The 16,958-nt window shown below is 43.3% G+C and overlaps 1 protein-coding gene across 3 annotated transcripts in view; it reads left to right on the top strand.

The window, feature by feature from the left end:
- Window positions 1-16,958, top strand: part of LOC145342927 (adhesion G protein-coupled receptor L3-like) — a 937,845-nt gene that overhangs the window by 875,281 nt on the left and 45,606 nt on the right. The gene's annotated exons all lie outside the window — the stretch shown is intronic.

The raw sequence follows: 16,958 nt of genomic DNA, 5'->3' as shown, positions 1-16,958 counted from the left end.
TAATTAGTTAATCAACCAGAGGTTATGCAAATCCCCAGTAAACATACATATGCATATTATTCTAAATGTATTCAGGGCTTTAATTTCCACTGGCTTACCTCCATCTCTGCCTTTTATTTATGGTGTGTGTACCTTCAGCAGAGCATCCAATGTTGCCCAATCAGTTATCCATGTGAATTAATAGAAGTAAGTATTAAAATCAATGGCCATATTAGATGTATTCAGGGTGCAGGCTTACAAAAATAATTCTAAGTGCTAAATGCACGAGAAAGCAGGAAAGTTTCAACATAAGTGCGATTCTTACCAGTAGGGGAGTGGAGCCTAATCTCATTGGCAAAACCAGCTGCAGACTACTTGGGGTGCCATTACACAGATTCCCTGATCTCTTCTCCCCTAACCCCGCTCCCCCAATGAGCATGCCCCCCCTCTCCATGCTGGTCTCTCCCCTGCACCAATCGCACCCTCTGCTGGGCTCCACGCTCCCACCGATTATTCCCTGTGCTGTTCTTCGCTGCACGTCACTGAGTTTGCATATCAACCCCTGCTAATTAACCCCCTCTCCCCTCCCAGAGCTGTCCCCTGGCCTCTGTCTGTGCAGAGCCCCCTCCCCTTTCCCTTCCAGAACTCACCCCTCCCCCTCGCCGTAGATCTCCCCCCAGCCACCCCTCTGTCATAGCCCTACCCCCACACAGGCTGCACTCCCTTGGTGCTGTTTCTATCACATTTATTGGGGGGGGGGGGGAGTTTTCCCATCCTGCCCGCCACAGGAATGATGCCTGGCTGGCGGGCGGGGGGGAGTGGATTATGCAAAGGTCCATTAACCTCAGACAGGATTTTCTGGTTTTGGGGTGAGCGCAGCCAGAAAATCCTGTCCATACTGTCCAGTGGACACTGCCAAGGTGACTGAGCACTGCTAGGGTGTCCAGTGGGCACTACCAAACTGGCAGTACCCCACAGGCATTGTCTGGCCATGCCCCTGACACCAAGAGCTTCAATAGCCTATGATTAACCCAGCAAGGCCAGTGATCTGATCCCTGTTGATGGAGAATAGTAGTGATTCTTGCCAATGCGAGGTCCAGCTGGCGAGCCCAGGCAAGATGTGGATGTGCCGGCGTTGGACTGGGGTAACCACAGTAAAAAGTCTGATAACACCAGGTTTAAGTCCAACCGATTTATTTGACAGTAAACTAGTGAGTTTACTATCAAATAAATTGTAAACTAGTGAACTAGTAAACTAGTAAACAAAGGGACCTTAGATAGTAAACTAGTGAGTTTACTATCAAATAAATCGGTTGGACTTAAACCTGGTGTTGTCAGACTTTTTACTGAGCCCAGGCAAGTCATGGGGATTACAGATAGTGTGACATGAATCCAAGATCCCGGTTGAGACCATCCTCATGTGTGCGGGACTTGGCTATCAGTCTCTGCTCAGCGACGCTGCGTTGTGTGCTGTGAAGGCCGCCTTGGAGAACGTTTACCCAAAGATCAGAGGCTGAATGCAAGTGACCGCAGAAGTTTTCGCCAACAGGAAGAGAACAGTCTTGCCTGGTGATTGTCGAGTGGTGTTCATTCATCCGTTGTTGTAGCGTCTGACAAGAAGCCTCTGATCTTTGAGTAAACGTCTCCAAGGTGGCCTTCACGGCTCATGACAGTGCAGAGTCACTGAGCAGAAACTGATAGCCAAGTTCCGCACGCATGAGGATGGTTTCAGCCGGGATTTTGGGTTCATGTCACACTATCTGTAACCCCCATGACTTGCCTGGGTTTGCAACATCTCTCTTACTGTCCTGTCTGGAGACAATACACATCTCTTTAACCTATGCTTAATGCTGTCTCCACTCACATTGTCTGCACCATTAAGACTTGACTAGTTGTAAAGACTCACATTTTAATCATTATTCTGTAAACTGAGTGTGTGCCTTTATATGCCCTGTTTGTGATCAGAACTCCCCACTCACCTGACGAAGGAGCAGCGCTCCGAAAGCTAGTGGCGTTTGTTACCAAATAAACCTGTTGGACTTTAACCTGGTGTTGTGAGCCTTCTTATTGTCCAGTCCAACACTGGCATCTCCACATCATTACTGACCGGAAGCCAGTGTGTAGTGGCGTAGCACAGGAATCTGGGTTGGGTCTCCTCTCATTTGTCATTTTTATGAACGATATAGATGACTATGTGGGAGGATAGCATTAGTAAGTTTGCAGATGACAGAAAGATTGGCCGAGTGGTTAACAATGAAGTTGAGTGTCTTAGACTACAGGAAGCTCTAGATGGAGAGGTTAAATGGCAGATAAGTGAAGATGAAATTTAACCCTGAACAATGTGAGGGGTACACTTTGGAAGGAGTAATCTGACAAAGAAGTACTCAATGCACGGCATGACACTATGAGGTTCTGAGAAACAAAGGGACCTTGGCGTGTTTGACAGAAGGGCATGTAAGTAAGGTGGTTAAAATACATCTTTTTTTATTCATTTGTGGGACATGGGTGTTGCTGGCAGGCCAGCATTTATTGCCTATTATAGTTGCCCTTGAGAAGATGATAATGAGTTGCCTTCTTGAATCGCTGCAGTCCACATGCTGTGGGTTCACCCACAATGCCATTAGGGAGGGGATTAAGGATTTGGACCCAGTGACTGTGAAGGAACGACAGTATATTTCCAAGTCAGGATGGTGAGTGGCTTGGAGAGGACATTGCAGGTGATGGTGCTCCCATGTATCTGCTGCACTTGTCCTTCTAGATGGAAGTGGTAATAGGTTTGAAAGGTGCTGCCTCAGGATTTTTGCCAAATTGCTATAGTGCATCTTGTAGATAGTACACACTGCTGCTACTGAGTGTCGGTCGTGGAGGGATCGGATGTTCGTAGATGTGGTGCCAGTCAAGTGGGCTGCTTTGTCCTGGATAGTGTCAAGCTTCTTGAGTGTTATTGGAGCGGCATCCATCCAGGCAAGTGGGGAGTATTCCATCATATTCCTGACTTGTGCCTTGTAGATGGTGGAGAGGCTTTGGGGACTCAGAAGGTAAGTCAGTTGCCACAACATTCCTAGCCGCTGGCCTGCTTTTGTAGCCACTGTGTTTATGTGGTGAGTCCAGTTGAGTTTCTGGCCAATGGTAACCCCAAGGATATTGACAGTAGGAGATCCAGTGATGGTAACATCGTTGAATGGCAAGGGGTGGTGGGACAGTTGTCTTTATCAATTGAGGCATAGATTACAAAAGCAGGGAGTTCATGTTGGAATTGTATAGAACTTTGGTGGGGCTACATCTAGAGTAATGTGTGCAGTTCTGGTTGCCACATTATAGGAAGGATGTGATTGCACTGGAGGCGATGCAGAGGAGATTCACTAGGAGCTTGCCTTGATTGGAACATTTAAGTGAGGTTGGACAGGTTTGGGTTGTTATCGTTGGAGTAGAGAAGACTTAGGGGGTGACCTGATTGAGATGTACAAGATTATGAGGGACATGAGTAGTTGAATAGGTAGCAGCTCTTCCCTTTAGTTGAAGGATCAGTCATGAGGGAACATAAGTTCAAGGCGAGGGACTGGAGATTTAGGAGGAATGTGTGGAAAAACATTTTTACCCAGAGGGTGGTGACAATCTGGAACGTGCTGCATAGGAGAGTGGTGGAGGCAGGTTGCCTCACATCCTTTAAAAAGTACCTGGATAAGCACTTGGCTTGTCATAACATTCAAGGCTATGCACTAGATGCGAGTAAATGGGATTAATCGGATTAGGACGTAGGTCAGTTGTGTATTACGTGTCAGTGCTGATTCAATGGGCCATGGTAAATTGCCCCTTAGCATCAGAGGGACTGGCAGGGTAAATACGTAGGGTTACAGGGATCGGGCCTGGGTGGGATTGTTGTTGGTGCAGGCTCAATGAGCTGAGTGGCTTCCTTCTGTGTTCTAGGGATTCTGTGATTTCCTTCATCTCCACATGAGTCACATGCCTTGTTTCAGGATTTATTCATCCTGCCATCTAACTTAGACACCACTTTTGTATCTGGGTTGACTCTTCTCAATCACTCAACATTCAAAGGTGAACAGGCTGTTCCAGAGCAAGCAACAGGATTAGTCAATATCTTTAGTTCACTAAGAAAAGATTCTTTGTAACCATAACTGCATGTTGAAACTTAACTAGTTTCAACAAAAAAAATGCCAGATGACGATTGCTGAGAATTTAATTCTTTGAACTGAACCTCTAAAATGATTGAGATGAAATTTAAATTAGCTGAGAAGATTAAGGGGAAGGTATTGAGATGAGCAAATTTCATTGTAACATAGCAAATGTTATGTTCAGCTGGCCCTGTATAATCTCTTCAGTCCACTTGGCACTGGAAAGAAAAGAGGGAAGAGAACATTGAAGCAATATTGATCCATGCTTATGGCTTTTGAACATTAGCTGATGCTTAAAAGTGAACCCAGATAGCTGTACTGATTTTGAACAGGGTGCACACAGTTTTGAAGTGTACACCAATTCCAAAATATACCAGATGTGTTATTCTTAGTGCTAAACAAGAAATTCAGTTAACTGTAGTTCTCACTGATGCCACTCTCAAAAAGTTACTGAGGGATGAAGTTAATCACATCAGCACGTGCCTGGGGGGCCCTGGCCTACTTTCGGGTGTCACGGATGCAGCTGTGCCACCCATTCCGCCTGCTGCCGGTGAGATGCACCGGTGTCAGGAAGGGGGGTTTGGAAGAATTGGGGACAGCTGGGATCCCCTGGGTGGAAGGCCCTCGCATGGGCTCCAGCGCTTCCTCCTTTCTCGGGGTGTTCGTGGTCACCTGGGACACTCCACAGGTTGCCAGGGCAGCTGGAGTAATCTCCAGAAGCCTCGGCATCATCTGGCCTTGCCAGTCCTGGAGACCCAACATTGTTTGCATCACGGTGTGTGAGTCCTCTGAGTCTGAATGGAGCTTTGGAGCCTATTGCAATTGCTATCTATGTCTTGAGCATGCTCCCGAGGCCCTCAAGCCATGGCCCTCAGTGACTTGGCCATGCCTTGGACCCTGCCACCCATGGCAACCATTTCCAATCCCAGGCTTTCCATCGTGGTCGCCACGCTTATAATGTTGTCTTCGGTACCTTGTCCTTCATCTGAAGGCTGTGGAACTCCACTAAGTGGCCTTGCGGCTGCTGGAATGTCTACCACACTCCCTCCTGCAGTCCTGGCTCTGCTTCTGTGACAGCTTTGTGAGAACTGTTTCCAACGGCCTGGTGTCTGGCTGGGGGCCAACTGTTTCCTTGGATCTGTCGGACATCTGCCTGCCTGATCGCTCAGACGTTCCGGCTTCTGACTGATGTGCATCAGCAGCTGTGTGGTGTTCATCAGAAAGTGACCCCAAAGCCTGACTGCGAACTCCTCCCACTGAAGTGCTTGTCTCTGCATGGATGGATGGTGTAGGTAATGCCTGGTCATTGCTTTCCGCCCAGGTGCTTGTAGGGGGTCGGAGGGGGGAGGGGCTTGTGTCATGTTGGGGGGCTACTGAATCCTGAAGGTTCAGACTCATCAGGTGCTGCTCCTGCAGTAGAAGATGCATGGGTAAGTGCAAGGGAAGGACAAGTATCTGGGCAACTTGGAACTAACTTCAAACAGGTTGTATAAAAGTTCTGCGGATCCTCACTTACATGGCGCACGCTGACCTCGCTGTTGATCACAATCCTTTCAGGTGCCTCCTGTTAGAGATCTATCACGCACTCATCGAAGGGAGTCAGGAGCCGTAGTTCAGGAGTTCCAACACCCGCCTTCTCTCTTTTATTGTGCACCATCTTCTCCTGTAGACACACGAGGATGATTGAGAGCTTCCTGCCTGGTGGGCCCGGGCATGGGGTCATGTGGGAATGGGTAATGTGGCTTGGCACCGTGCCTCAGCAGGTCAAGGTTGTGACGATGATGCTGGAGGATCAGGGGTCAGCCGGCACTTTACGGGATTGGATTGAGGCGGGCGTTCCAGATGGAATTGATGCCAGAATGAGAAGGACGCACACTGACTTGCAGCTTGAATCAGATCATTCATCTACTGACAGCATTGGGCTCTGATCCTGCGTGTCAGGCTGTAGCTGTGGCCACCACCTCCAGGCCGCATTCGACTCCCTGTTAACTTCATTTTCTTCTCTCTCAGGGGTACAGGGTGGCCCACCTCTTTCATGGTGTCACGTAGCTAACCTAACATCCCTCAATGAAGTGTGGGGCTTGCTGCCATTCTCCTGATGTGATTGGCCGTGAGAACAGAACACTGGGAGTGTTCAAACAGCACACACCTTAAGCAAGTCGCACGCCTGGACGCTCCACAACAGCATTATTCACATGGAGGTTCCTTCAGTGCACTAAGTGCCGGTGGATTGCGGTGCAGAGCTTGCCAAAGAGACCTGCATAGACCATTTTATTATTCTTATCATTATGACGCTTCGAAGTTTTTTTGGGAGAATTCCTCCCTTCTCGCAAAATGGGAGAATTCTGTCCGTCTAATTTGTCTGTGGGTAGAGTGACCTTATTTGAGAAAAACATTAGAATTTTCACCCCCAGTTTAGTTTTCAATTTGCAACAGGACGAAGATTTCAAGTCATTCTGTACTTTAGGTATTTGGGAAATGTTCCAGATGTTTAGGTTTGTGCAGATAAGTAATGCAGCAGGTGACTGGATATAAGCTTCAGACCCCTGCAGGGATAGTAGAATTCTACAAAACATGGTGAAATCTCGTAAATCTTTTGAAGTGATCTGACGTGACTGGCTTTCAAAATTCAAATACTGCTCACTTGAACATAGTTCTCACTTTTTGCAACCTTCATGTTTTAGTGCACAGCCAGATGGAATTTTCTAGCATTCAGATCAGATCCAAGATCACGTATGTACTTTAAAACCAACAGCATCATATTCTCAGAATTTACCAATACATGCCCTTCTCATTGGGAGAAGAAGTGTGGTTTTGTTAAGCTTTAGACAGAAACAAATACATTTCACTGACTCGGATTGATAATTCATTCTTTTGCAAATCTGTTGTATATCCATCACAAAGCAGTATCTCGTGTCTAGAACAGTCACCGGGATTCTCTGTCCTCGTGCAGCATTTTTCTCAACAGCGGGAGTCGGCGTGTCGTTGGCCGTTGGTGGGATCTTTTGGTCCCACTGCTGTCAATTGGATTTCCAGCTGATTCCACCCCACTCTGCCGGGAAACAGGTGCTGGGGTGCACCATCAGCGAAACTGGAAGAACTCACCAGCATGACGAGCTGGAAGATTGCGTCCAGTGTTTATGACTGGTTGTGATCAAGCAAAAAATTTGAAAAGTTGATTCTCTCATTGTATTTAGATCATCTGCCAATATTATTTTTTTCTTGATTTTAACTGCATAGCAACTTGAAGTAATTTATGTATTTTGAAAGTATTTTTCCAAAATTTTGCAGCTTAAATAATCATGCGCTTGAATACAGTAGATTGATCCATGAGGTTAGGGTGGCATGATGACACAGTGGTTAGCTCTGCTGCCTCACAGTACCAGAGACCCGGATTTAATTCCACCCTCGGGTAACTGCCTGTGTGGAGTTTGCTTGTTCTCCCTGTGTCTGTGTGGGTTTCCTCCAGGTGCTCCCATTTTCTTCCCCACACCAAAGATGTGCGGGTTAGGTGGATTGGCCATGCAAAATTGAACCGTAGTGTCAGGAGGATTTAGCAGGGTGAATACCTGGGGTTAGGGGGATAGGATTGTTGTTGGTGCAGGCTCGATGGGCCGAATGGTGCCTTTCTGCACTGTAGGGATTCTGTGATTCTAAGTTTTCTCTGGTTTCCTCCCACAGTCTGAAAGACGTGCTCATTAGGTGCATTGACCCAAACAGGTGCTGGAATGTGGCGACCAGGGGAATTTCACAGTAACTTCATTACAGTGTTAATGTAAGCCTTACTTGTGACTAATAAATAAACCTTGCTTACTTTGCTTTTATTTTTCACCAATTTCATCTGTTCATTTGTGTGTAAAACAATGAATTTTTTTACCTACCATTGATATGATCTTCCTCATTCTTGGATCAGAATTCAACTTCTACACACAAATCTCCCTGAACCAACCTGCTATTCGATTCTCTTTGTGATCAGTTTTGCTTGCTTTTTGCTGCTTAAACATATTGTTCTTTTTTTCATCAACATCTGCCAATGCTTCCTTTCAAAGATTGATGTCAACAATATGTTAGGGCTAGAGGAATAATGAAAATCAGTAGAGCAGAATTTTTTTTCCATCAGTATCCTGCTTGCATACACACTTGCACACTGGGGGAATTGTTTGCAATGGATGCTGAACAATCATTTGATAAAGATTTCTGTGCGTGAATTTGGTTATCAATTTTAAACCATATGGGAACCAATACAGCAATGAAGGAGGCAAGCTGGCTGATCATTTTTGAGATAGTGCTTTTGTAGAGTGTTCACCAACACCCCTCAATGTTTTCCCTTGTACATTTTTTTGCTCTATTATCGCATTCTTCACTGTTTGCCAAACCCTGAATTTTCATGCTGTTGCCAATTTTATAGAGAATGGCCTTGAGTTTCCACTCAGTGAAAGAGTTTTTCTGGTGTAATGCGCCCAAAATCAGCATAGCCTGCACAAAATATTGCTGCCTTTTAAGAGCAAAATTGCATTGAGGTGGAATTTTTGGGTGCTAGATGACCACATAGATGATAGAAAACTACAGCACAAACAGGCCCTTCAGCCCACAAGTTGCGCTGATCATATCCCTACCTACTAGGCCTATCTATAACCCTCAATCCCATTAAATCCATGTACTCAGCCAGAAGTCTCTTAAAAGACCCCAATGAGTTCGCCTCCACCACCACCGACGGCAGCCGACTTCAGTTCTAAAAGGTTAATGCCTTGTCCTCAAACTATGATCCCTAATTCTGGATTCCCCCACCATTCAGAATATCCTTTCTGAATCTACCCTGTCTAACCCTGTCAGAATTTTATAAGTTTCAATGACATCCCCTCTCACTCTTCTAAACTCCAGTGAATAAAATCCGAACCAACTTAATCTCTCCTCATCTGACGGACCTGTCTCCCAGGAGTCATCTAATAAACCTTCCCTATGCTGACTCCAGCAAGAACATCTTTCCTCAGATAACAACACCAAAACTGTGCACAATACTCCAGGCCTGGCCTCACCAAAGCCCTATACAATTGCAGCAAAACATCCATATCCCTGCACTCAAATCCTCTTGCTATGAAGGCCAACCATTTGTCTTCTTTACTGCCTGCTCTACCTGTGCGCTTTCAGTGACTGATGCACGAGGACTCTAAGGTCTCGCTGTGTATCCACGTCTCTCAATTTAAACCCATTCAAGTAATAATCTGTCTTCCTATTATTGCTATCAAAGTGGATAAACTCACATTTATCCACATCATACTGCATCTTCCATGCACATGCCCACACACTCAGCCTGTCCAAATCACGCTGAAGCATCTCTGCATTCTTTTCACAGTTCACCCTCTCACCCTATTTTATATCATCTGCAAATTTGGAGATGATACATTCAGTTTCCTCTTCCAAATCTATTAATATATAATGTGAACAGTTAAGTTCCTAGCACAGATCCCACTAGTCATCGACTGCCAATCGGAAAAAGAACAATTTTTGTCAACTGTTTGCGAACCAGCTTTCTATCCATCTCAGGACATTACCTTCAGTTCCACGTGCTTTAACTTTACAAAGTATTCTGTTATGAGAGACCTTATAGAAACCTTTCTGAAAGTCTAAGTTAACCATATCCGTTGGTTCTCCTCAGTCAACTCTACTAGTTAGATCCTCAAAGAATTCCAATAGATTTGTAAAACATGATTTCACTTTTGTAAATCCATGCTGATTTTGTCTGCTTATACCACTGCCTTCCAAATGCTGAGTTATGAAATCCTTGAAAATGGACTTTAGCAACTTTCCCCCACTGACATTAGGCTCATTGGTTTCTCTACCTCCCTTTTCAAATAGCAGGCTTACATTAGCTACCTCCTAATCTGTAGGAACCAGTTCAGAGTCCAAAGAATTTTGGAAAGTAACCACCAATGGATCTACTGTTTCCAGCGCCGTTTCTTTAAGTACTCTAGGATGAAGGTTACCAGGACCCTGGAGATTTATCCACCTTCAAACCCATCGATTTCCCCAAAACCATTTCTCTGCTAATGCTGATTTCTTTCAGCTCCTCACTAAAACTCTTCTCTATCAGAACATCTGGTATGTTATTTATGTATTCCTTTGTGAAGACTGAAGCAAAGTACGAATGTAATTCCACGGCCATTTCTTTATTACCCATTATGAATTCTTCCGTTTCTGACTGTAAGGGGCCTACATTCTTTTTTTGTCAATCTTTTTCTCTTTACATTTCTATAGAAACTTTTACAATCAATTTTTATGATCCTCATGAGCTTACTTTCATCCTCTATTCTCCCCCACCCCCGAATAATCAATCTCTTGGTCCTCCTTTGTCATCAGTTTGTAATGTCATTAAAGGTCACTCATTGGCACTTTTTAAGTCTTTTTAAATGTTAAAAGATAATGACAACAGTGCAGTTTTTTAAGACATTTTAGGTTATTTTAAATCAGTTGCTGATTGGTGATCAACTAGATGCTGATTAAAATGGTTACTTTTAGCGAGTACAGTTGTATTAATAAAACTGAGACACATTATCACTCTTAAACATATCAAGAAGCATTTTTAAATGAAGACCATTTGTTAGAATGCTGTCCAATTGCACTGGTCTTCGAAAGGTTTTACATTTTTTGCAAATAACCTCGAGCGGCAACTTGACCAATTTGGAAAACTACCTGCACCCAGATTGCTGATTGCCTCAAAGTGGAAACTCTGCTCCAGTAACTGTGAAATATAGAAATATAAATCATTTTCACTAGATTGAAGAACAAAGAAAATTACAGCACAAGATCAGGCCCTTCGACCCTCCAAGCCGTGCCGACCATGATGCCCTAACTAAATTTTAAAAAATCTTTCTGTCTTTAATCAGACCGCATCCCTCTAGTCCCTCCCTATTCATGTAAGAACATAAGAACATAAGAAATAGGAGCAGGAGTAGGCCATCTGGCCCTTCGAGCCTGCCCAGCCATTCAATAAGATCATGGCTGATCTGTCGTGGCTCAGTTCCACATTCCTGCCCTCTCCCCATAACCCTTAATCCCCTCTCTTATCAAAAACCCATCAACCCGCGTCTTAAAAATATTTAGCGAGGCAGCCTCCACCACCTCAACGGGCAGAGAATTCCAGAGATTCACCACCCTTTGAGTAAAGAAGTTCCTCCTCAACTCCGTTCCAAACCGTCCCCCCCTTTATCTTGAGGCTCTGCCCCCTAGTCCTACTGTCCTTTCTGAGCGGGAAGAGCCTCTCCACCTCTATCCTATCCATCCCATTCATCATCTTATACGTCTCAATGAGATCTCCCCTCATTCTTCTAAACTCTAACGAGTACAAGCCTAGTTTATTCAGCCTCTCCTCATAGTTCAACCCCCTCAACTCCGGCATCAGCCTAGTAAACCTCCTCTGCACTCCCTCCAAGGCCAAAATATCCTTGCGTAAGTACGGCGACCAAAACTGCACACAGTACTCCAGCTGCGGCCTCACCAATGCCCTATACAGCCGCAGCACGACCTCCCTTCTTTAATGTTGCTAATGTGCCTGCTTCCATCACTATCTCTGGTAATTCGTTCCAGACACCCATCACTTTGCGTGAAAAACTTTCCCCCACTCGTCTTAAACCTGCTCCCTCTTGTAATTGACATCTCCACCCTGGAAAAAACCTTTCCATGATTTCATGTGCCCCTCATGATTCTGTAAAGCTCTATTAGGTCTCCCCTCAGCCTCCATGTTTCCACTGAAAACAATCTTAGTTTATTCAACCTCTCCTCATATCCAATGCTTTCAAGACCAGTCAACATCTTGGTGAATCTTCTTTGCATTCTCTCCAAAACTTCCACACCCTTCTGGTAGTATGTGTTACCAGAGTGTTAAGGCAGAAAGAACCATATTAATTTGACAGCTACTACTAAATATGTTTTGGTACAAAATAAATTGAACCAAAAAGCAGAACGTGTCATTTTTGGGATCACAAATGTGTAATTTGTTTTGGGACTTCTGTTATTTTCAAACAGACAAATAAAACAAAGGTAGTTTCCTTTCTTTAAGGACATGCACACTTGCCAATTGGATTGAAAGATACCATTCATTTAACATTCACAAATCTTTAATCTGCTATAATACTTATTTTTGTGTCAGAGCTGATGTCTTACTTACAATGCAAAAAGGTGTACGTTCTCTGGTAAGAAAGGTAAATTGGTGGTGGGGCAGTAGATCTGAGTGGGATGTCCAACTTATTTGACTTTGCTGAAGTTGATTGATTATAAATAGAAAAAAAAACTACAATCTCACTTGATAAAATACCAAAAATTATATGAAGTTCAAAATCCAGTATTATAAAGGTTGTTCTCTGTTAAGGCAACTAGTGAGAGGGAAAACAAGTCTGCAATTGGAGTCGTTGTCAAATACTCCTGCAGTAACTTGATCAGACAGGTTAATGAAACATGCTTGATATAGTGAGAAACTGAAAGTCACAGTTCGAGCTATGGTGTCAGATCACATTTTTATTAAATTGATGCTGCTTTCTAGCAAAATCTAGATGGTGTTAGGATAGGGATTGAGGCAAGAAAGAGAGCCCAAGAAATGCAGCAGTTTTAATTGACAGGAAATGTTCTTGGGTACATAAAAATAGAGGAGTTTCTTTGTAGATGTAGCCTTTCTCATTAATTTTACTCTAAATTAATGAGCTCCACATTGTTTTATGCTACGGATTAGTTCTATTTTGCAACTGTTGTTCCCTGCCTTCATTCATTTGAGAGCTCCTAATGATGAGAAGTCACTTAATTTAAATGTAATTTATTTTAAGATTGCTTTTGTTGTATTCTGTTCCTATGACTGAAGTTTTAAAAATTAACTATTACTGACGTTTGTCATAATTATTTTCCATAGAAAATAGGAGCAGGAGGAGGTCGTACTGCCCCTCAAGCCTGCTCCCCTATTCTTTGTGATTATAGCTGATCATCCAATTCAGTAGCTGGATCCCACTTTGTTCCCCTTTGCCTAAATTGTTATATCTAACTGCTTTTTGAAAACATACAATATTTTTGGCTTCAACTACTGTCTGAATTCCACAGGCTAATCACTCTCTAGATCAAGAAATTTTTTCCTATCTTTGTCCTAAATGAACTACCCTGTATCCTCAAACTGTGATCCCTGGTTCTGGACACCCCACTATCAAGAACTTTCTTCTTCCCTGTCTGATCCACTCAGAATTCTATAGGTTTTTATGAGATCCTCCCTCATTCTTTTGAACTCCCGCAAATACAATCCTAACCAACTCCATTTCTCCTCTTACATCAATCCTGTCATCCCAGGAACCAGTCTGGTAAACCTTGGCACTCCCTCCAGTGCAACAACATCCTTCCTCAGGTAAAAAGACAAAAACAGCACATAATACTCCAGGTGTGGCCACACTAAGGTCTTGTATAATTGCATCAAGACATCCCTGCTTCTGCAGTCAAATCCTGTCACTATGAAGGCCAACATAACATTTACCTTTTTTTTAATGCCTGCTGCACCTGCATGCTTACATTGTGACTGGTGTACAAGGATACCCAGGTCTCATTACACATTCCCCTCTCCTAATTTACAGCCATTCAGATGGTAATTTGCCTTACTGATTTTTGCAACCAAAACAGATAACCTCAAATTTATCCAGGTTATACTGCACTTGCCATTAATTTGCTCACTCACTCAACTTATTCAAATCAGCATTTCTGTATCCTCCCCACAGCTCACCCTCCCACTCAGCTTTGTGCTATCTGCAACTTTGGAGATATCACATTTAGTTCCCTCATCTAAATCATTAATATATATATATAGTGACTAGCTGGGGCCCTATGGTATCTAGTAGTCACTACCTGTCATTTGGAAAAATACCCATTCATTTCTACTCTTTGTTTCCTGTCTGCCAGTCAATTTTCTACCCCTCTCAGTAAATTACCCCCAACTCCATGTGCTTTAATTTTAAACACTAACCACTTACGTGGAACTTTGTTGAAAGCCTTCTGAAAGTCCAAATAAACCACTTCCACTGGTTCCCACTTATCAACTCTACTAGTTACATCCTCAAAGAACTCCAGTAGATTTGTCAAGATTAAATTTTATAAATCCATGCTGACTCTGTCTGATCCTGTCACTGTTTTCCAAGTGTTTTGCTATAAAATCTTCGATAATGGATTTTAGAATTTTCCCCACTACTGACATCAGACTTAGAACAAAGAACAAAGAAAATTACAGCGCAGGAACAGGCCCCTCGGCCCTCCAAGTCTGCACCGACCATGCTGCCCAGCTTAACGAAAACCTTCTTTCCTTCTGGGGACCATTTCCCTCTATTCCCATCCTATTCATGTACTTGTCAAGACGCCCCTTAAAAGTCACTACCGTATCCACTTCCACTACCTCCCCGGCAACGAGTTCCAGGCAGTCACTATTCTCTGTGGAAAAAAAATCTGCGTTGTACATCTTTAAACCTTTCCCCTCGTACCTTAAACTTGTGCTCCCTAGCAATTGATTCTTCCACTCTGGAAAAAAGCTTTTGACTATCCACTCTGCCCATGCCTCTCATAATCTTGTCAACTTCTATCAGGTCTCCCCTCAACCTCCGTTGCTCCAGTGAGAATAAACCAAGTTTATTTGGTAAATCTTTTCTGTACCCTCTCCAAAGCCTCCACATCCTTCTGGTAGTGTGGCAACCAGAATTGAACAGTATATTCCAAGTGCAGCCTAACTAAGGTTCTGTAAAGGTGCAACATGACTTGGCCAATATTTAAACTCTGTGTCCCAGCCTATGAAGGCAAGCATGCCGTATGCCTTCTTGACTACTGTCTCCACTTGCATTGCCACTTTCAATGACCTGTGTACCTGTACACCCAGATCCCTTTGCCTATCAATACTCTTAAGGGTTCTGTCATTTACTGTGTATTTTCTATCTGTATTAAACCTTCCAAAATGCATTATGTCCCATTTGAGCGGATAATTCTATAATTCTCTGTGATCTCTCTATCTCCCTTTTTAAATAGTGGAGTTACATTAGCTATACCAAAGTCTCTAGGAACTATTGCAGTCTATAGAATCTTGGAAGTTGACCACTAATGCATCCACTATTTCTCAGTTCACTTCCATAAGTACTCTGGGATCGAGATTATTGGGATTTATCGGACTTCAATGCCATCAGTTTCCCCAGCACCATTTCTCTGCTAATACTGACCTCCTTCGGTATCTTCTCACTAAATCCTGTATTCCCCAACATTTCTGGTATCTTGTTGGTATTGTCCTTTGTGAAGACAGAACCAAAATATGCATTCAGTTGGACAGCTGTTTCATTGTTCCGCATTATGAATTCCACTGTTTCTGACTGTAAGGGATCTTTTTCTCCTTGTATACCTATAGAAACTTTTACTATCCGTTTTGATGTCCCCACAAGCTTACTCTTGTACTCTATTTACTCCTCCTTAATGAGCCCTTTGGTTCCCCTTTGCTGAATTCTAAATTGCTGTCAGTCTTCAGGTCTGGTGTTTTTCTTGGCCAATTTGTATGCCTCTCCCTTGGATCTTATACTATCGGTAATTTCCCTTGTAAACCATGGTTTGACTACTTTTCCAGTTTTACTTTTATGCCAAACATGAATAAACATTTGTTGCATTTCACCCATGCGCCCCTTGAATGTTCGCCATTGCCTATCCACCGTCACCCCTTTAAGTAATGTTTCCATCATAGCCAACTCATGCCTCATATTGTAGTTTCCTTTATTAAGATTCAGGACTCTGGTCTCAGAATCAACTACATCATTCTCCACCTTGATGAAAAATTCTATCAAATGGTTACTCATCACCAAGGAGTCTCACACAACTAGATTTCCAATTATATCTTTCTCATTACACAATACCCCGTCTAGAATGGCCTGCTCTCCGGTTGGTTCACCAATATATTGGTCCAGAAAACCATTCTATATACACTCCAGGAATTCCTCCTCTGCAGTATTTGATATGCACAATCTCTATGCAGATTAAAATCAGATGTTCCTTCATCACATGCATCTCTAATTCCCTGTTTAATGTCATTCCAACCTCACAACTGCAGTTTGATGGTCAATGTGCAACCTCTACTAAAGTTTTTTTTTTCCTCTTGATGTTTCTTAGCTCTGTCCATGTGATTCCACATTGTTGAGCTAATATCCTTCCTCAATATGGTGTTAATTTCCTCTTTAACCAGCAATGCAACTCCACTGCTTTTACCTTTTTGCCTGTTCCTCCTAAATACTGAATACCCCGAGAAGTTCAGTTCCCATCCTTGGTCATCCTGCAGCCATGTCTCTCATCCTGGCTGTATCATTTCCATTTACATCTATTTGCACAATTAATTTATCCATTTTATTGTGAATCCTCCACACGTTAAGTTACAAATACTTGTAATCCTGGCCATTTTAATTCAAGCCATTTAACATCTTCAAAATAGCTCACTTAAAAATAAAAGTTCATGGTGGGAGGTATAGGAGGGGTGGCTGAGGTAGATTCTTTACTCAGAGAGTGGTTGGGGTGTGGAATGCACTGCCTGCTGTGATAGTGGAGTCGGACACTTTAGGAACTTTCAAGCAGTTATTGGATTGGCACATGGAGCACTCCAGAATGATAGGGAGTGGGATAGCCTGATCTTTGTTTTGTACATAGCTCGGCACAACATCGAGGGCCGAAGGGCCTGTGTTGTGCTGTACTGTTCTCTGTTCTATGAATCAGAAATGGTAATGGCAGTTTTCAGCCTTAAAGAATGAAAACTGAATCCAGCAAGTGTACATTGGCCACAGCAAAATTTCATAAAGTTTGTGATGCAAACTGCTAATG

The sequence above is a fragment of the Carcharhinus amblyrhynchos genome, chromosome 5 (assembly GCF_965287045.1).
Source record: "Carcharhinus amblyrhynchos chromosome 5, sCarAmb.v2.hapA, whole genome shotgun sequence".
Taxonomy (NCBI): domain Eukaryota; kingdom Metazoa; phylum Chordata; class Chondrichthyes; order Carcharhiniformes; family Carcharhinidae; genus Carcharhinus; species Carcharhinus amblyrhynchos.
This window is presented reverse-complemented; position numbering and strand designations above follow the sequence as displayed.